Below are 21,139 nucleotides of genomic sequence, written 5' to 3'. Positions count from 1 at the left end.
ACCCAATGCAGCCAAAAAGAAATAAATTTAAAAAAAAAAAAGAAAGAAAGAAAATCCTGGAGCCACAGGGAGCTCGACTGGGGGATGAGGAGACCCTGGGTTGGTGGTATGTGGGATCTTCAGCTGAGGTAGGGTCAGTGTCCAGGCAGCCAGGGAGCCCTGGCTTCAGGCCCCTCCCCGTTGTCTCCTGCTTTCTGACCCTGACCCTCCCCTCCATAGGAACAGATGTCACTGCTTAAATGTCAGTCCCACGGGGCTCGGGGCTGGGAAGTGCCAAGCCTCCCTCATGGCCAGATGCCAACTTGGAGAGGCCAAGGGCAGGAAAGACTGGCGTCGGCGCCCGAGAGCTTGCTCACGTCACATTGGAGAACATCCAGGAGGATGGGAGACGGATACAAAATGGAAATTTCAAACATGAAAAGCATTTTATACGAAATGTTCACAGCACAGAAAAAGCAGTTTAACTCAGAACAAAGTGACTTTGGCTCTGACTCTGACAATGAGTGAGCAAAGCACGTGTGACACCTCGCCCACCTGTGCCCACCTGCGCCCCAGGTTCTCACCTGAGCGCCCTGGGCTTGCGCTCTGGGGAAAAAAATTCCCTCTGGGTTTACATTTCATCTTCAGAAAGCCACCTCTCATCTTCCGGAACTTTTTTGGAACTGAGGGTTTTTCTCACCCTCCCGAGGTCCCACATTCTTTGTTTCCCAGAATTTCTTCTCTATCTCTTTGATGTTACTTAACAAGAAGGATAACATGAAAGAGGGATTAGTGATCACTAAACCCTGGGGATGATCCCTCTAGCAGTAAACTGGTACATGGTTCTAACCGGTTCTATTATTAGTGCTGTTAACTATGAATTACTAAAATTTAAAACAATATTATATCAAAAGCTGATCTTAGAATAATTCTATTACAGCTCAAACTGTAGAGAACCAGGCAAATGGAACAAAAGTATAAATGTATTTCTTGCTTTCTGTTGACTTACATGGCCGTTTCAAGGGAAAATGGGTGTATTCACATGCCTTGCCATATAGAGGAAGAAAACATATTTTAAATTCTAATTCAGAGGCTGTTGTCCTGCAGCTCTTCACATACTATAGAACAATATCTCCTCTTTGGCAAGTAAGGTAAAGAGGCTAATTTGTGACTGGATATTTGTGGCCAAGAAAGTCAGGTGATACATCACTGCACAGGGGTGGGAGATGGGGGTGGGAGGTGGGCATCTGCTGTTGCTCCGAAGAGACCGAACCCAACCAAGAGCGAGGTCAAATCAATGACCTTGACACACCTGCACAGTCGTACTGCTCCTGACCAATTCATCATCCAACTTTATAAAACTGTTATACGATCACCAGCTTATCAACTGCATAGCAGAATTTCTTTGTCCAATTTTTGTGATAAGAATTAAGGGAACGGTCATAAAGGGTCTAACTGGATAAGCACATGTGCAGAGACATTTTTCCAAAATAATTAACACTGCACAGTTCTGTGAAAGGAAAAGTGTACACTGAAATGTAACACACCATTTAAAACTTGAAAATCAATAGTATTAACACTTGTCAACATTTTCTAAGATGCAAGCCACGTTTTAGATTTAAAACGTTTGGTAGATACTAACCAAACTTTAGTATTTAGTAGCTAAAATAATCAAGTATTTTTTAACCAGGGACAAATATAGTTTTGGTATGCAATTAATTATGTGAATTACTTGAAATTTGAAAATGAAGACTTAAATATTGAAAAATTCTTCATAAATATAGGGTACATAAAATGTATTTTTATTTTGTGGAAATGAAAGGATATTAAAACATACCTTGAATGCATCCATCCTTTTTCAAATGTTCACTCATTTACTTCATCAGAAAAAATTGAATATTGTAGACTAATATGGCCTAACATAGCATAAAATTGTCTGTGATTTCTAGATATGCCCACTGTGTCCAGCAGAGCAAACCCAGGCAGAACGGCTGATTTCAGAAGGCTGTGAATGTCTTGATGCCCCATTTTTGTTCTAAATTCTCTATACTTACATGCAATTTGAGTGTGTCATTTTTTATATATAAATTTTTACTTTAGCTGCTAATATCAACTATTCACATGCAGTCTAGTGCATATAAAATATAATGACCAAGGGACTTCCCTGGTGGTGCAGTGGTTAAGAATCTGCCCGCCAATGCAGGGGACATGGGTTCGAGCCCTGGGCCGGGAAGGTCCCATATGCTGTGGAGCAACTAAGCCCAGGTGCCACAACTACTGAGCCTGCGCTCTAGAGCCCGTGAGCCACAACTACTGAGCCCACGTGCCACAACTACTGAAGCCCGTGCTCCTAGAGCCTGTGCTCCGCAACAAGAGAAGCCACTGCAATGAGAAGCCCGCGCACTGCAACAAACAGCAGCCCTTGCTCACCACAACTAGAGAAAGCCCATGCGCAGCAATGAAGACCCAACGCAGCCAAAAATAAAATAAATATATAAATTTAAAAATGTATATAATGACCAAACAAAATGTTGTGAAATTCAGTGAATAGCTCTGAACTATTTTCATGCACTTAATTATAAACATGATAACTACCTGTGGGTTATTAAAAGATGCCTTCCTAGTCTCTCTTCCCAAAGGACACAGATTAAAACAATTACCAAAAACTGGTGAATGATTTTACTCTCTAGAAATCCGTAAATGTGAGGCTCTTTCCATTCGTATTGTGAGGACTGAGTTTTAAAGCTGTCTCACTGGTGGCGTTCAGGAGTCCAGTGCTACATTATGATTTCTAACAAATGCAGAAGTATCATATGCCAGACAACTTTGAATGTTCCTACTGTATACATGAAAATACTAATGTGGCTGTGAATTACAATGAAACAACCTATGAACCATTTTTTTATAATTTGGGCATCCAACAGAATGTAAAAAATTTATTATTCCCATATAATTTTAATTATGAGTAATATTCATGATGAAATATTTTAATTCTTTAAGTGTAATAGTACACTACTGATCTTTATTTTATTTATGTATAACATATATAATTTGTTTATTTATATATGTGTACGTATATATCTTAAAGAACATAATGTATATGTATATATATCAGACACAAACACGCTGAGTGAAATATTTAGGTGAATTATGTTTTTTTGTTTGTTTTTTTGGCCACACCACATGGCTTGTGGGATCCTAGTTCCCTGACCAGGGGTCAAACCTGGGCCCTGGCAGTGAAAGTGTGGAGTCCTAACCACTGGACCACCAGGGAATTCCCTAGATGAATTAAAACAAGGAAAACTGTGAAACAAAAAATAGCTCTCAAAATAGAATCAAATCTTTAGCCATCACCCACATTTTATACTAACTTTTTTTTTTTTACAATAATTTTTTAAAATTTATTTATTTATTTTATATTTATTTTTGGCTGTGTTGGGTCTTCGTTTCTGTGCGAGGGCTTTCTCCATTTGCGGCGAGCGGGGGCCACTCTTCATCGCGGTGCGCGGGCCTCTCTCTCACTATCGTGGCCTCTCTTGTTGCGGAGCACAGGCTCCAGATGCGCAGGCTCAGTAGTTGTGGCGCACGGGCTTAGTTGCTCCGTGGCATATGGGATCTTCCCGGACCAGGGCTCGAACCTGTGTCCCCTGCATTAGCAGGCGGATTCTCAACGACTGCGCCACCAGGGAAGCCCCTATACTAACATTTTAACTGAAGAATTTCTCATGTGTTTTTACGATATTTAATTAAGCTTATTTCTATCCAGGCAACGTAATTGTAAACCTTCTTCAGAAGAGCAATCTCTCAAATTAACATCGTACATTGCACTGACACTAGAATACAACTTGTAGGTCATGGCATGACAGGAAAGGTTTTTTTGGAAAACAAAGATTAAAGCTAGTGTATTTTCCAAGTAGTCATAAAGCTATAAACCATATTTATCAGTTCATTTTGTCCCATGTATTAATTTCTGTTGATCTGGATGAAGTCATCAGGTTTTCCACTAGAGTTTTGTCATCAGGTTTTCCATTAGAGTTTTGTGATTAAAGCAGTTTATTTGAACTGCTACCCAGTTCAGTGGTATTATCTAGAGGCTATCAGAAACTTATATTTGTTTAAAAAAAATCTGTTTTATGAGTCTTCTTGAAGATCTTCATTTTGTAAAAGCATCAGTGTAAAATAATGATTGTCTTTAAAGGACAAAACTTAAAATAGCATGGTTAAAGATTTGAGTACAATGCAATTGGCAAGAAACTTGGATATTTCTGTGACATATAACATTGTAGGATAATAACTAGACTTATGACTGATAACATTATATCAGGGCATATCAGATGTTAGGAATTCCATATAAAATTTGGGATATCTATATTAATGGCATTTATCCATATACTGTAACCTAAGGTTCATCTCCAGTCTCTTGACAATGCTTCTCAAGTATTTTAACGTAACAAATAAATTTAATGAGTTTAGCATTTCTCTCTGAGATGTTTCAGGGTTCCTTCAAAGCATCCCAGAGTCAGTTGGAGGCTAAAAGTTAGATTTTGATATTTGGGAAATTTGTTAAAAATATCAAAAAGGTTTTAAAACACAACAGGATCATAGGTCTCTATGAAGCAATACTTATTCATTTAACCAAAATCACAAAAAGATTTAAAAAACAAATACAGGTCACTTAAGGGGACAGAAACTCACACAATCTGTTATCAAAAAGGAGCACTCTAAGAAACTTCGTTCAAATTCCAGTCTTGTACTAGCTTACTTAACAACAAAATCCATTTACTTAACTTCATTCTAAATTTAATTAATCCTGATCATGCATAAAACCTTTTTTTTCCCCCTTCAGGGTTCCTTTCCACAATCTTTCATCACTTTCTGTTTCCATATTAGTTCATCCCTTATTTTCCCATCCAAAACCAACCAGCTCTAAGACATACTTTCTTTTTTTCCCCCAATAAAGTGTAATTCCATTCCTCATACCTTCTTTACTGAAAACATGCATTCTACTTTCCTACTGTATTCTAAAATGCTTCCTACTGAAGAGGGATGTGGAGGGGTTTAGGGTCCCTCCTCTTGCTGGCTGTCATGTCAGGTCTCTGTCCACTTGTCCTGGGGGGTTGATCCAAAGGTCCCATGTAGAATGAAGTCATTCTTGAGTGTTGGTGAGCTGATATCCTTGGCTGAGGACCATCTGAAATTTCATTGCCTGAAGGCAAGAGGAGGGAAATTTAGTTAGGAAGTTTAGTAGGCAAGGCCAGAACAGGAGCAAAAGGAAGATGGAAGCATGGGGCCCCAGAAAAGGAAGGAGCCAGGACAGCCAAGACCATGTTTTTTTCATTTGTTTGTTTTGTTTTTTTTTTAGTGAAACTCTTGGGAGGCTCTATCCTTGAGGCTGGTTTTGTGATTGGAACTAGTATTGGTAAACAGCCTCGGGGATCTGGACAGAAGGGCACTTGTGTACAACATAGTCTAAGTTGGCTGAGGTTAAAGCCTGTCCCCAAGGTGTTGTCAGATATGCGGATCCACGTCCCCCAACAGATTTGTCAAGGCACAGCCAACAGTAACTGGAATGTGTCGAACTGGTTGCCACAAGGAAGTGCTGTGCCTGCTTGAGAACCCCCTGGTAGGGGTTTGTGTCAGCGAACTCGGGACTGGCAGGAACCGAGAAGCAAGGCAAAAGTTAAAAATGACAATTTGGGGTCTATTCTTGAGGAAGACAGAGAAGTCAAATTACGAATATGAGAAGTCCTATTGTCAGGCAGCAGCCCAGTACTGGAGCCCAGCTATGTTGTGTTAAGAGGGTTTTAAGAGGAACTACTTACCTGTTTGTTTTTTAAAGAGGAGCCTCACGTTCGCTAGGGGCTTACAAGTGTAGTTGTCTGGAGGATCCTTGGAGGGCTTCTCCTCAGCAGTTGCAACCCGCGGCTTGACCCTGTGTGATGGATCCAGCTAGCAATGCCAGGTACCTTGATAGGGGGTTTTTTGTCTCCGGGCAGTTTGTCTTCCAGTGTCCTGGTTTCCCGCAGCGATGCCAGTTGCCGGGGGAGTTCGGGTCGTGGTGAGGGGGAAGCCTCCTGGGGGCAACCAGGAGTTGGCTGCTGGACCTGTAATGCTGCCACTAGTTGGGCCTGCCTCTTAGCCTTGCGTTTTTCTTTCTCTTTTCCCTCTCCTCCTCTCTCTCCTGGTTGTAGAAGACAGAGGAGGCAGCCCTAAGGAGTTCTGAGACAGGAGTGCTAGGTCCTAGGGCCACCGTTTGTATTTTCCTCCTTATGTCTGGGGCAGCTTGAGTGTTGCAACGGTCATTTAAAACCAGTTTCCCTGCCTCTGAGTCTGGGTCTAAGTGTTTTATAAAGACTTCCCTCAGCCACTCACAGAAGGCAGTGGGATTTTCCTGTCATCCTTGCCCATAATGAACAGGTTTTAGTTTACATTGTTTCTTTCCCTCAACCAGGCAGAAGGGGGAGTGGTCCCTGGCTGCCAGCCCTACTGAAGTATTATAGTCCCAATTGGGTTCCGTCTGGGGAACGGCCAGCCACAGTTCCCCTGGGAAATTGTTGGGGGCTTGTCACGTGGTAGCCGTCTCCCAGCTGAGCGGTGGCTTCGTATATGGTTGTTCTTTCTGACTGAGAGAGTGTCCGGGCAAGGATGATATAAACATCCCTCCAAGTTAACTCAAAGGTCATAGTTAGATGCCTAAACTTATCTAGATTTTTTTCAGGGTCATCTGAAAACTTTCCTAGATCTTGTTTTATCTGACTGAGACCCTGCATAGAAACAGGAACTTTGATCCTTACGGGAAGTTCGGAGGGCCCTATTACCTCCTGAAGTGGGCAAAGTTTTGAGTTATGGGGCCCCGGGTAAGGGGCCAAAGCTTCGGCGCGGGGTCGGGGCGGGGGGGCGTCCAGCGTTGGGTACAGTGGGGAAGAGGCCGTTTGTGTAAGAGGCTCCTTCTTTTCCCCAGAAGAGGGCGCCAATGGACAAGGCTTATTGTCGGCTAACGCTTAGTATCACCAGGAGAGGGGGAGGGAGGTTTGGTAAGCAAATTAAGCATTGCCAAGTCAGCAGAGTCTACCCAGCAAGTCCTGTAAAGTTCGGGGTTTTCCCTCAAGGCAAAGACGACTTGGACATAAGGGACCTCGCTCCACTTTCGACAAAAAAGGTCACGCTGGAGAATGGTATTGGAGTTTAAACTCCCATATTCAGGCCAAATTTCTTCCCCTCCTAGCTTGTACTGTGGACATGCCATGTTGCAAAAGAAAATTAATTGCTTCTTCCCCAAGGTTTGGGGATCAAACTTAGCCCAATTCTTTAGGATACATCCTAAGGGTGAATCTTGAGGATGGATGGTCAGTTGCCCATCTGATGAGGCTGTTCAGAACTCAAGGGTCTCCAGTTTCTGGAGGGACCAGGCAGAGAGAAAAGAAAGTGTTTTAATTTTACCCACAGGTGTAAATTACCGTATTGTAAACCGTAAGTAGCTTGAGCAGAAGGGCTTCTCTATATCTTGGCAGCAATCTGAGTCACGGCACCAAAACGTTATAGGCAGAACAGCAATTCCTCAGGGCTTGTCCTCCCAAAGGAAAGCATTCAATCAAGAGACATATAGAAGTTTTAAGCAGCAAGTGTTTTATTAAGCAAAGTGAAAGTACACTCCGGAGAGAGAGAAGGGGAGCAGACTGTCTGGAAACCAGAAGCAGCCTCTATTAGTTTTAATTACATATTTAAATTAGAATCCTCAGCTCTTAAAGACCTGAAATTCTAGTGAAAACTAAGAAATAAGCAATTATGAACTTTTACATTAGGATTCTGTAGATTGGTGAACATAAATGTCAGTGATAATTTCGAAAAACATTTGTTTTCTTATAGACAACATCTCAGTGTGGCACCAAACATATTCATTAATAGTCCTAAATACCTTTAGTTTCTCTGTTTAGTAACTGATGTCTTAGTATCTTATTTTTTGTGTGAATAACCTAGCTATTCAATAAACTTCCATCGCTTAACTTTTTTTTTTTTTAATTTATTTTTGGCTGTGTTGGGTCTTTGTTGCTGCACGCGGGCTTTTTCTAATTGCGGCGAGCGGGGGCTTCTCTTCGTTGCAGTGAGTGGGCTTCTCATTGTGGTGGCCTCTCTTTGTTGCAGAGCATGGGCTCTAGGAGCACGGGCTCAGTGTAAATGTTTTTTTCTTCAGCCCTTTAAATATATATATTTATATATATATTTAAACTGGGGTAAATAGAGTGGACTTGTTTGGCTTTTAATGTTGAGGACCAGTAGGGATGCCTTTTGGCCCATTTAACCTTAGGTAGTGTAATATCAAAACTTTGTTTTTTAATCACATAAATGTCTGTTTTATTTATCCCATTTTAAATAACCATCTAAAGATTTCTTTATTCATTTGAGAGAAGTCCTTTTTAAAATTTCTATCTTGCTGGAAAAAGTATCTAGACTTTTCTTACAGGGTTTTTTTCCTGGTAACATTAATTATTCTAATGTTTTTATTAGCATTTGTAAGACCCACTGAGGGGAAGCAAAGACCACAAATAAGGCTTCCCAAACCGGTTTTTCTTGGTTTTAAACTAAAGATGTTCTTTTTTAAAAAATTTAAAAAGTATATTTATTTATTATTTGTTTTCTTTCTTTTGGCACGTGGGCTCACCGTGGGGAGTGGCTGTAGAGTCTGCTGCTGCTAGACGGCAGGTGTTCTTCGCTTCCTCCCCGAGTGCCCTCAGGGCTCACTGCTCACCTTTGGAGGGCTGCAATTGCTATTGACTATGACACCATTTATTTACTGAGATGGCAGGCAATATCTTATTTCTCAAGTAAAAATAATGTTCATGAAGTGGCTCATAGGAAAGGGAGTCTTGTAAGTTTGGTGGAGTGCTCTTCTCAGATCTTGGAGTCGGGTAAACTTTAAGCAATTGGAAAAAGCATTTTCCCTCAATATAAATGATGATATCAGTTTTAAAACCAGAACACTGGGCCTTGAGCCAGTACTAAAATTGCTGAACCTTAGATTCACACAATAAACCAGGATTCCAAAAGGGGGTAGGAAGGGTCCCAGGTAGTAGGTAGCTCCCCCTGGACTTTAGCAGAATCAAATACAAGTTGTCTCTGGAAGAAAATGTTCCCCAATTCATTCAGTCAGGAGTCCTCCAGCTTAAAATTAAACACATGTTACTGACAGTTCACAAACAAAGATCACCAAACCCACATGAAAACGAAGCCATTATGAGGGAAAAGATCACCCAAATGATAAGCGACAGATTTAGGCCCAAATACACCAGATATTACAATGATCAGATACAGACTATAAAAGGATTAGATGAAAGGTTTAAATAAATAAATTAGGGAATCACAAAAGTAAATAAGCAAAAAGAGACTATAAAAATGACCAGGCAGGGCTTCCCTGGTGGCGCAGTGGTTGAGAGCCTGCCTGCCGATGCAGGGGACATGGGTTCGTGCCCCAGTCTGGGAAGATCCCACATGCCGCGGAGCGGCTGGGCCCGTGAGCCATGGCCGCTGAGCCTGCGTGTCCAGAGCCTGTGCTCCACAACAGGAGAGGCCACAGCAGTGAGAGGCCCGCGTACCGCAAACAAACAAACAAACAAACAAACAAACAAAAACAGACCCAAAGAATGTACAGAGAATGCAGCATAGAGGTTGGGAATATGAACTAGCAGATATTGGGCACAGAGACAAAATGAGACAGTGCAATAGTCACCTCAAAAGGAATTGCCAAAGAAAAAACAGAAACTGGGAAAGAGGAAATATTCCAAGGTAAAACAACTGAGAAGTGATGAAAGACGTGAATTTCAGGAATCATAACATTTCAACAAAAGGATAAAGGCATGATATCCCACAGGAAGTTAAAGAGAAAGATATATTACCCATAAAGTAATGACAATTAAACCGACAGATTTCTTAACAGCAATATTAGAAGCCATAAGACGGTAAAACAGTTTCTTTAAAGCACTGAGAGAAAATGACTGTCAACCAAGAATTTTATACCTATCCAAAGAGTCATCTAAGATTGGAGACACGTATCTCCAACACGTATCTTTAACACGTAGAAAGACACAAAAGGCCCTTGCTCCCATGAACCTGGACACTCATTATACTTTTCTATAGGGCCAGCGGAGACATATGGATACAAGGAAGTTTTGAGGAATTCAGTTTCAGAGGGTAGCAAGCTCTCTATAGGTTATCAGAGAACTGTGGCAGATTCTATACTTGGGGACAGGTGTCTGTTCTGGATATGGTCAGTCAGAGAAGGTGCCATAAGCCAGAGGGACTTAACAAGAATGAGGAGAAATTAACCAAGTTTAGACATGGGTGAGGACTGATAGGAAAAGCTGGAATCTGGAAGAGTCCCTAACAGGAATAAATGGTTTACCCAACAGGTTTTCATGGCATTCTTCTGGAATTTTGCCAAGAAAGTGCAGCGGTAAAAGAGTGGTGTTTCAGGTGTCCCCAAGGCCACCCGCACACTCGGTAATTCACTAGGGGGACTCGCAAGACTTGGCACAGTTGTACTCATGGCTAAGATGGATTATAGCAACACAGCAGGGACACACAGCAGATCAGTGAGGAAAGAGAAAGAGGCAGGTGCTGGAGGAGCCTGTGTGCACGGTACCTGTGCTCTCTCCCTCCTATGAGGGGCCACACAGAGCACACTCCACCCCAGCAAAGAGAATGCAGCAACTTCTGTTTGATGTTTCTGCCCAGGAAAGACCAGTAGAGACTCAGCATGCAAGATGTGTCATGGAGCAGCTTCCAAAAGGAAAGCAGGTGTCCACCATACACCATGCTGTTTATACAGTACAGGCAGACCTCGTTTTATCGTGCTTTGCTTTACAGCCCCTCACAGATACTGTGTTTTTCACACATTGAAGCTTTGTGGCAACGCTGTATCGTGCAAGTCTACTGGTGCCATTTCTCCAACAGCATTTGCTCACATTGGGTCTGTGTCACGTTTTGGTAATTCTCGCAATGTTTCAAACTTTTTCATTATTATTATATTTGTTATGGTGATCTTTGATCAGTGATCTTTGATGTGATTATTGCAAAAAATTACGATTTGCTGAAGGCTCAGATGATTGCTGGCATTTTTTGGCAATAAAGAATTTTTAAATTAAAGTATGTACATTGTTTTTTGAGACATAATGCCACTGCACACTTAATAGACTACAGTAGAGAGTAAACATAACTTTCATACGCACTGGAAACCAAAAAATTCGTGTTTTGGTCTCGCTTCACTGCAATGCTTGCCTTAGTGAGGTGGTCTGGAACCTCGGAGAAGGCCTCTGTGGGCCCACTGGCACCCTTTTATCAGTCAGGGAGCCTGTCACGGCAGTGCAGCGAACTCTCCACAAGCTGACTTGCCAGAGGCCTGCCTTGCAAACACCCTTTCAAAGACAGCAGTCTCAGGCCTACTATGTTAACCTTTTTGTGTTTTTCAACAGGTGGAAAGAGAAAATTTGCACAGTCCTATATATTTTTGCAATGTTTGGATTCCAAGAGTCTTCCAGAGTTGAATACACAGGTGAACCAAAATTAACTGAAACTGCAGTCCAACTCCCTCTCAGTTCAAATACTGAAAAGATCAAAAGGCAGTGTAAGTGGAAGCAGCTACGGGTGGGCTAATCATAGGTGAACCTAAGCTAATTTAAATTGTGAACTCACTGTAATTCAGCTCAACTCTAGAAAAAACCTGAATGATAAACCTCCACTCTAATTTCTAAAGGAAAAAGTTTGTATGCTCTGGAAAATGAACAAAACAAAAAATGGCACATTAGGGGCTTCCCTGGTGGCACGGTGGTTAAGAATCCACCTGCCAATGCAGGGGGCACGGGCTTGAGCCCTGGCCAGGGAAGATCCCACAAGCTGCGGAGCAACTAAGCCCCTGTGCCATAACCACTGAGCCCGTGCTCTAGAGCCCGTGAGCCACAACTCCTGAAGCCCGCGCACCTAGAGCCCGTGCTCCGCAACAAGAGAAGCCACTGCAATCAGAAACCCGCACACTGCAACGAAGAGTAGCCCCTGCTTGCCGCAACTAGAGAAAGTCCGCACACAGCAATGAAGACCCAAGGCAGCCAAAATTAATTAATTAATTAATTAATTTAAAAATGGCACATTAGTTTCCACTGTGCCATTTCAAAAAAAAAATTAGACTGTGGCTGCACAAGTAGATGATTGCAGAACCCTCTAAACTTACTAAAAAGTATTAAATTGTTCACTTTAAATGGGTGAATTGTATGAAACCACAATTGAGGAATAAATAAATAAGTTACTCACCTGGGACTTGGTCATTTTTTGCTACTCTTGGGAAACGGCCAGCAAATCTAGGCTCTGCCCTATCATGTGAATCTTCTGGACTCTGTCATGATGCTCAAGTTAGAGGGCTCTGGCCAGGACTCTTCACCAAGGATGAATCCCTGGTCCTGGGCGTCCTCCATCTCACATAAGCCGACAGTTCATGGAAACTGGAATCTGTTGAATCAGTAGCAAATTAAATTCTCTTTAGTTCAGGCATACTCTTTGGCATCTAAATCTCCCTATCTTGCTGGAAACTGACCTTCATTTAAAGCCCAGACTGGGTTTTCTATAGACTCTAAACAGAGCTAACAAGGACTGGAGTATGCAGAGGGTACCCCACAGCATTAATAGCAGTGCCTTTTTTTTTTTAATTTTTGGCTGTGTTGGGTCTTCGTTGCTGAGAGCAGGCTTTCTCTAGTTGCGTCGAGCGGGGGCTACTCTTCGTTGTGGTGTGCGGGCTTCTCATTGCGGTGGCTTATCTTGTTGCAGAGCATGGGCTCTAGGCGCATCGGCTTCAGTAGTTGTGGCATGTGGGCTCAGTAGTTGTGGCGCACGGGCTTAGTTGCTCCACGGCCTGTGGGATCTTTCTGGACCAGGGCTCAAACCCATGTCCCCTGCACTGGCAGGCGGATTCTTAACCACTGCACCACCAGGGAAGTCCCAGTAGCAGTGTTTAACCCAAAAGCTCTGCAAAAACTCCAAAAAGCCCTGTGAATTCCATGATCATCTGTGAGACTTAACAGGTCCTCTACAAATATCTCAAGACCCCTTGGTACAAAACATTTAATTAGGTGCTTGGGAGTGAATGTGTTTCAGGCAAAGAACATGAGATATGGAATAAAACAAATAAGGTTCAGTCTGAGCTTTGTCTCTTGCTGGCCATGTGACTTTAAGCAAGGCACTTCACTTCACTAAGCCTGGTGTGTTTTGTTTTGTTTTAAATGGTGATGGAAACACAGACCACGTGGGATGCTTACAAGAATTAAAGGTGATATGGACACGAAAGTGCCCACTAAGGACCCTTAAGATAAGAAGTGGAAAACAGAATGATTATGAGAAGGGTTTCTGGAGCTTGAATGTGTACATCAGAATCTTGTCTTTGCCTTGGAGTCCCCATCAACTCTTCAGCTCGAAGGGGCCCACATTCCCTTCTTTCTGTGCTGGAGAGGATTCGGGCCCTCTGGCCTGGCCTGTCCTTACGTGGGAGCAAGAGAAGAAGCACGGTCCAAACACAGGACTGCACGTGGGTGGAGGGAGGGGTGAGCGCAAGTGTGCATGGTCTCTGAAAGGCTGCCTCTGAATTCCAGAACCCTTGTCTCACACAAGCTTCCACAGCACAGCACTCTGGAAGGTTGGAAGAATGTGATTTTCTTCACAAGGGTGGGTGGCCTGGAAAATTGGGCATTTTCCATCATTCTCTCTGAAAGTAAGTAAGTGAGGAAGAGAGACAAAGAATGTGTGTGTGTGTGTAACATATAGCAAATGGGAAAGGAGAACATCAATTTCACTTTTAAAGGCATGAATAAAAGAGGAAATTGAATCCAACAATTCATTAAGTGAATAATTTGCATCAGTTTCTCCTCAAAATACAACAGAGTTCATTTTAACCTCATAATGTTCTTGGGTGTTCTAAATTAGTTAATACGTGTAAAAAGCTTAGAACTGAGACTGGCACACAAACATTTTATAAATGCTAGTTAGTGCTCTTATTATTGCATAATACGATTATAGAGAAATCAGAAAATACATGTAAGCTAAATAAAGAAACAATTACCCATAATCCCGCTACTTCAAGGTAAGTAGTTTCTCAAAGGGTGGTAGAAACAAAAACGTGATCTTATAGTCTTTCTAACTTTGTGAACTGGCTTTAATGCTATATAGTGAAAACATATTTTTATATACATTTTTTTTTCAGTCCAATAAATATACTCAGAGACCTGTTGTTTTGGCCTATCAGAGGCCACCCAATCCGTCTCAGTCACTAACCCCCAAATGATACCTAACCTCTCACCCTGAGCCCCTGCCATGCATTACCTCCCCAGGTCCCCCGGCCATCAGCTCCCAGAAGGTCTCCCTAAACATGAGCTGCCGAGGCCCTTCAATGATTCACGCCCACAGGCTCCCCCCACCCCTTTCTCTCCATAGTCCATTCACTAGCCCCCAGACCAACCAACATGCGATATCCAGGTGTCCCATGTCTCCAATCACTGATTCGAGGCCACCCAATCATTACCCTCAAAGACCCCTCGCTCAATCCCACACCCTGGGCAAACACTCGTAAGGCCCTCATCACTTACTCCACCAAGGCCGCCCCCAACCAGCCCTGCGACTCCCACTCAGACCCACGTGGCCCATCCCGGCCCTCCCACAGCCCTACCTCGTACACCAACAGCTCCCATCACCGACTCTCAAAATCATCCACCCCCACAGGCTTCTTCATGTTTTTGTAAAAATTATTTATTTATTTGTTTGTTATTAGTATTTTTTTTAATTTTATTTATTTATTTTTGGCTGTGTTGGGTCTTCTTTTCTGTGCGAGGGCTTTCTCTAGTTGCGGCAAGCGGGGGCCACTCTTAATCGCAGTGCGTGGGCCTCTCATTATTGCGGCCTCTCTTGTTGCGGAGCACAGGCTCCAGACGCGCAGGCTCAGTAGTTGTGGCTCACGGGCCCTGTTGCTCCACGGAATGTGGGATCCTCCCAGACCAGGGCTCGAACCCGTGTCCCCTGCACTAGCAGGCAGAGACCCTCAACCACTGCGCCACCTGGGAAGTCCTATTTATTATTATTATTATTATTATTACTTGGCTGCTTCAGGTCTTAGTTGCAGCACGCGGGATCTTCTTTGAGGCACGCGGGATCTTTCATTGTGGCGCTCGGGCTTCTCTCCAGGTGTGGCGCGTGCCAGTTTTCTCTCTCTAGTTGTGGCGTGTGGGCTTAGTTGCCCCGCGGCATGTGGGATCTTAGTTCCTCGACCAGGGATAAGATAAGCTTCCTCCACGAGCCTATAATTTACACACACCGCACTCCCCGCCCCAGCACTGACCCCCATAGGGCCCCCAACCCACTCGTCCCTACGGCACAGTAATAAGCTACTGAGAAAAATTCTCCCCCCAACAATGAGATCCGGTCTCCCCATTCACAGAGCTCTCACAAACCCCAGCCATCCCCAAACCATACAGAACCCCAATCATTCACCCCACAAACATTAAAGGTCATGGTTCCTCCAAACGGCAAGTTCGTCGCCCTCTGCCGACCCCAGCAGGCACCCAGTTTCTGCTCTCCACACAGGCCGCCGTCACCGACCTCCAGAAGGCACCCCAGGTCCAGGTGCCGCATCACTGACGCCTTCGGACCGACTCAGGTAACCTTCAAGCACCAGTACTGCGCACCCCACATCATTTATCACTACAGCCGTCCAGTCACTGTCTGCGGACCCACGGATCCCCACACACCGGCCCTCGCACGTCCGCAATCACTTAAAACCCCTTCCCCACGCCAGCTCGTCCCAATCACCCACCCCCGCAGCCCCGGTACTCGCCTCCCCAAGCCCGCACGGCCCCCGACGCAGCTGTCACGCTCCAGGCCCGCGACCTGCGGGCCCGAATCACCCAGTCTCCGCAGTCCTCAGCCACTCACCCCAAGAACCCCCGGATCCGACCCTCACTGGCCGCCTCACTCGGCCGCACGGCTATGCTGCGGGCCCGCAGCGGGACCCCCGCAAACGCGGACGCCGCCCCCCACACCTGACCTCTCCCCCGGGGCGCGACGCTGACGCCGCAGGGCCGCGCAAGTGTCCGCTCAGAACTACATTTCCCATAGCGCTGCTCGCTCTAGAACTACATTTCACAGAGGGCTCCGCGGCGCATCTGGCCGGGAGCTCCCACCGCCTCCTCTGCGCGGGTGGGCGGGCTGCGATGATGGATGTCTGGACCTGGCGTCAGCTCGTCTGACCCCCCTGGCGTCAGACGCCGGGGGTCTTGAGATGGAGCTGACCTGAAGCACAGAGAGTGACGGTGGTGGGGGGAAACTAAGAGGAAACACCCTCCTAAGTGTATTGTTGCAAGAATTTTAGATCACATAGTGCAAAGTGGAGTATCCCACTACTTTAACAGGAAAACGTGGAAATAAATGAATTAGGCAGTAAAGACATTGGGAAGAAACAAAATAGACGTCTGGGAAGCAGAAGAAATAAATGTGTGAAAGAAAGATATTGCCTGCCATAACAGTAAACAAAGGATGTTGCTGCCATCAAGCCATCACATTGCAGCTGCCCCCATGGTGAGCCCTGAGGGAACTCAGGCTAGAAACAGGATGCCCCCCATCTAGCAGTCACCTGCTGCAGCCACCCCCTACCCCTGACAGTGCACCCTGAGGGGACTCAGGATGGGAAAACACAGGACGCTGGCCCCAGAGAGCTGAGGTGCACTCTGAGGAATGCACCTCATTCCTTCAGGTCACTGAAGGAATGACTTCAGTGACCTCAGACTCTTGCATCTTCCCATACGTAGAAAAGCACTAAATCCCTTAACTTGAAGTATCTGGTTTTCTTTAATCAACAGTAATCTTTTGATGTTCCATCTACCTGGTCTTTGTTGCAAAAACTCCTATGTATCCTGGCGCCCCCCACCTCGCCTCTTCAGAGCAGTCTCTCACAGTTATCTGACATGCTGTGTCTTGGGCTTGAAGTCCTCAGAATGTCCACCAAATAAAACATAACTCTCAACTTTTAGGTTGTGCATTTTTTTCAGTCGACGATGCAGCACATAAATCAGTCCTTATGTATCACATAAATCTAGTTCTTTGAAAATTTAGCAGCAACATGGATGGACCTAGAGATTATCATTCTAAGTGAAGTAGTCAGACAGAGAAAGACAAACATCATATATCACTCATATGTGGAATCTAAAAAATGATACAAATAAACTTATTTACAAAACAGAAACAGACTCACAGACATAGAAAACAAACTTATGGTTACCGAAGAGGAAAGATGGGGGGGGATAAATTTGGAGTTGAAGGGCTTGTTAAAATTCCCCTGAGCCCACCCCCTGGAGAGTCTGAAATAGTGGGAAGCCTGAAATCTGCATTGTCAAAAGCACCCCACGGGCTTCCCTGGTGGCGCAGTGGTTGAGAGTCCGCCTGCCGATGCGGGGGACGCGGGTTCGTGCCCTGGTCCGGGAAGATCCCACATGCCGCGGAGCGGCTGGGCCTGTGAGCCGTGGCCGCTGAGCCTGCGCGTCCGGAGCCTGTGCTCCGCAACGGGAGAGGCCACAACAGTGAGAGGCCCGCGTACCGCAAAAAAAAAAAAAAGAAAGAAAGAAAACATTGTTATCAGCTATTCATTAGCCCCAGTACATCAGCCCCACTCCCTTTAGCCATCCCGCCCAGCGCAAGCAGAGGCGGCTCTAATTCATCCTGCGTCTTTCTACTCAGAGCATCTGTAGCTTTACTACACAGACTGCGTGTAGTGATGTTGTCTTAATCCGTTTGGGCTGCTATGACAAAATGCCGTGGGCTGGGTGGCTTGTAAACAACAGAAGTATATTCCTCACAGTTCTGGAGGCTGGGAAGTCCCAGGTCAAGGCACCAGCAGATTCAGTGTCTCCTTGGGGCCCCAGTGCTGGCTCACAGACGGCCATCTTCTCTCTGTGCCCTCACATGGCAGAAAGGGCAAGGGAGATCCCTGGGGCCTCTTTGTAAGGGCACCAATCGCATTCACGAGGGCTCCCCCTCATGACCTGATGGCCTTCCAAAGGCCCCCACGTCCAAACACCATCACACTGAGGAGTAGGTTTCAACTTATGAATTTCAAGGGGACACATCAGTCAGTTTACAGCAGATACTTTGTTTTATTTATTTTTTGTTTTATTTTTAATTCATATGAATGATAGGTAAGATGTAACACTGTTTTAATTCATTTTTTTTAAAACTCAACGTTAGGTTTTACCTATATGGATGAACATAGATACGGCTCATTCATTTAAACTATGGTATACTGGTCAGTTTATGAATACACCATAATTTATGCTGATTGTTAGATATTTGGTGCTTTTTTTTTTGTTTTGAGTTTTGTTTGGTTTTACTATTCCTAGCCTACTCAGCCTAGAGACTTTATCCCTCACCAGATGCACATCTGTAGTTCAACAACGTTCAATTTATTGACTCATTGCAATGAGGGAAGGTAAACGCCTGAGAAAGCATAGGGAACATCAGTCCAAAGGAAGAGATCAATAATTAAAGTATTTAGGTGAAAGGTAAATTTGGGTGAACTTTTCATGAAGCAGTGTTTTGATAGCACAACAAGGCTGTGTGTAAAGGGAACAATATCAGGTCCAGAATGCCAAGTGTGTCCAGGGTCCGGTTTCCTAAGAAACTACAAAGATAAGATGACTGTGGAAGGCTGTGTCCGGACACCCCTTACCTGAAGCTCTGCCCCTGGGTTAGAAAAGAGTTTGCTTCTCTGAGTCAAAGTCATTTAGATCCCCCAGGCAAGAGTGAGATATTTCATTTTTACTGATATATTTTCAAAGGGCACAGTTTACAATGATTTATGATTTTAGAGATAAAGTTTTCTCGGTGAGGAAGAAAGCAGCAACCACTCTAAGAGGGCTTCTTGATGAAAATTTACAGCTTGTCCTAGGGAGAAACATTGTTTCCTGTTAACTTTGCAGGTGCCTTAATTTATGTCTGTCCTTCCAGCTTAATGAGGGGCAGTGTTTACTTCCTTTTTTTTTTTTTTTTTGGCGGTACGCGGACCTCTCACTGCTGTGGCCTCTCCCGTTGCGGAGCACAGGCTCCAGCCACGCAGGCTCAGCGGCCATGGCTCACGGGCCCAGCCGCTCCGCGGCATGTGGGATCTTCCCGGACCGGGGCACGAACCCGTGTCCCCTGCATCGGCAGGTGGACTCCCAACCACTGCGCCACCAGGGAAGCCCAGTGTTTACTTTCTTGATCCAAAATAATTTTTACTTTTGCAACTGATTCAGCATTACTTCAAGGAACAATCCTACACATATTTCCTTGTCCTCCTGTGGACGCGTATCTACCAGTAATGGATGAGGGCTCCCATTACTCCCCTGTTCACATGTTCTGTGAAGAGCTTTTGCCTATTTAGTTTTCTGACTTTTGCTTATAGATTTACAGGAGGTCTTTATTTAATGTATTCTTTATTTAATGTATTCCCTGTAATTGTTAAGCTCCTTCTGACGTGATGCTAGTCTTTCTATTTAGCTTATGGTGATTTTTTTGTTGTACAGCAAATTTGAATTTTAATATATTTACATTTGTTAATCACTTTTTATTGTGAACAATACTTTTTCTGACTTGCACGGGAAATTCTTCTCAAGAGTGTTGAATAGAAGCAGTGCTACCAGGCAGATTTGATTTTTTCCTGACTGGAAAGGCTGTATCTTAGAATGGTATGTATTGCAAGCTTTTAGTACAAATACCTTTTCAGGTTAAGGAAGTTCCTTTCTACTCCTACTTTGAAAAATAATTTTCTTTCCTTTTCATTTTTTAACATTGAATATCAAAAGTTTTAAGATGTTATTTTCTGCATCTATTAAGAAGGTCATACAGTTCTTGTCTATTTTATAATTTGTTGATTTGGTGAATTATGTTAAAAGATTTCCTAATGTCCAGTTGCCTATGTAGTACTGGGATAAACCCAAATGATCAAATGTAAGTCCATAAAAATATGTCTATTGTGTACATATAAAAACACATATTTATAGATACATGTATATTGCCTGATTCACTTTTGTTCTTTTTTTTTTTTTTTTTTTGCGGTACGCGGGCCTCTCACTGTTGTGGCCTCTCCCGTTGCGGAGAGTACAGGCTCCGGATGCGCAGGCTCAGCGGCCATGGCTCACGGGCCCAGCCGCTCCACCGCATGTGGGATCTTCCCGGACCGGGGCACGAACCCGTGTCCCCTGCATCAAGCACTGTGCCACCAGGGAAGCCCCACTTCTGTTCACATTTAATTGAGGGTTTAAAAATCTATATCCATGAGTAAAACCAACTTGTAAAATTCTTTTTTTTATGGCCCATGTTCAGTTTTGTTTTTTTTTAAAATTAATAGACCATTTTTTTTAGAGCAGTGTCAGTTTTACATAAAAATGGATTGTAAAGTACAGAGAGTTCTCTTATACTCCATTCCCCCATCTGCAGACAGCTTTCCCTATATTTACATCTTATATTACTGGGGTATATTCGTTACAATTGATGCACTAATATCGATACATTATGATTATTATTAAAGTCCATAGTTTACCCCAGGATTCACTTTTTGTGTTCTACATTCCCCGAGTTTTGACAAAGTTGTATCCACCATTACAGTCTCATGATTAGTTTTACTGCCCTAAAAATCTCCCATGCTCTACCTATTTGCACCTCTCTCCATAACTAGAACCGCCCCCCCCAAATCTCAGCAACCACTGATCTTTTTACTGTCTCCACAGTTTCACCTTTTCTAGAGTGTCATATAGTTGAAATCATATAGTTGAAATCATATGGTAGCCTTTTCACATTGGCTCCGTTCACTTAGCAATGTGCTTTCAAGATTCCTCCATGTCGTTTTACAGCTCATTTTAAAATTTCTGAATAATATTCCATTATATAGGTGCACACAGTTTGTTTATATATTTACCAGTTGAAGGACATCTCGATTGCTTCCGAGTTTCAGTACTCATGAAAAAAGCTGCTATAAATATTCATGTGTAGGTTTTCATGTGGATATGAAATATTCATGAAATTTCATTTGGACATATTTATTTGGATAAATACCAAGGGGCACGACTTCTAGATTACATGGTAAGAGCATGTTTAATTTTGTTAAAAGACA

General features: G+C 43.7%; 1 long non-coding RNA gene across 1 annotated transcript; it reads right to left on the bottom strand.

The window, feature by feature from the left end:
* Nucleotides 1-3,127: 3,127 nt before the first annotated feature.
* Nucleotides 3,128-16,065, bottom strand: LOC309830932. Its single transcript, XR_014297550.1, has 4 exons — nt 15,934-16,065; nt 12,277-12,471; nt 5,802-7,375; nt 3,128-5,185 (listed from the first exon to the last, which is right to left on the bottom strand). It is a non-coding gene; the product is annotated as an uncharacterized lncRNA (long non-coding RNA).
* Between the last annotated feature and the right edge of the window lie 5,074 nt (nt 16,066-21,139).

The sequence above is a fragment of the Grampus griseus genome, assembly GCF_964374135.1.
Source record: "Grampus griseus genome assembly, chromosome: 12".
Lineage (NCBI taxonomy): Eukaryota > Metazoa > Chordata > Mammalia > Artiodactyla > Delphinidae > Grampus > Grampus griseus.
The sequence above is the reverse complement of the archived record's forward strand: the minus strand, read 5'-3'. Positions and strand labels throughout refer to the sequence as shown.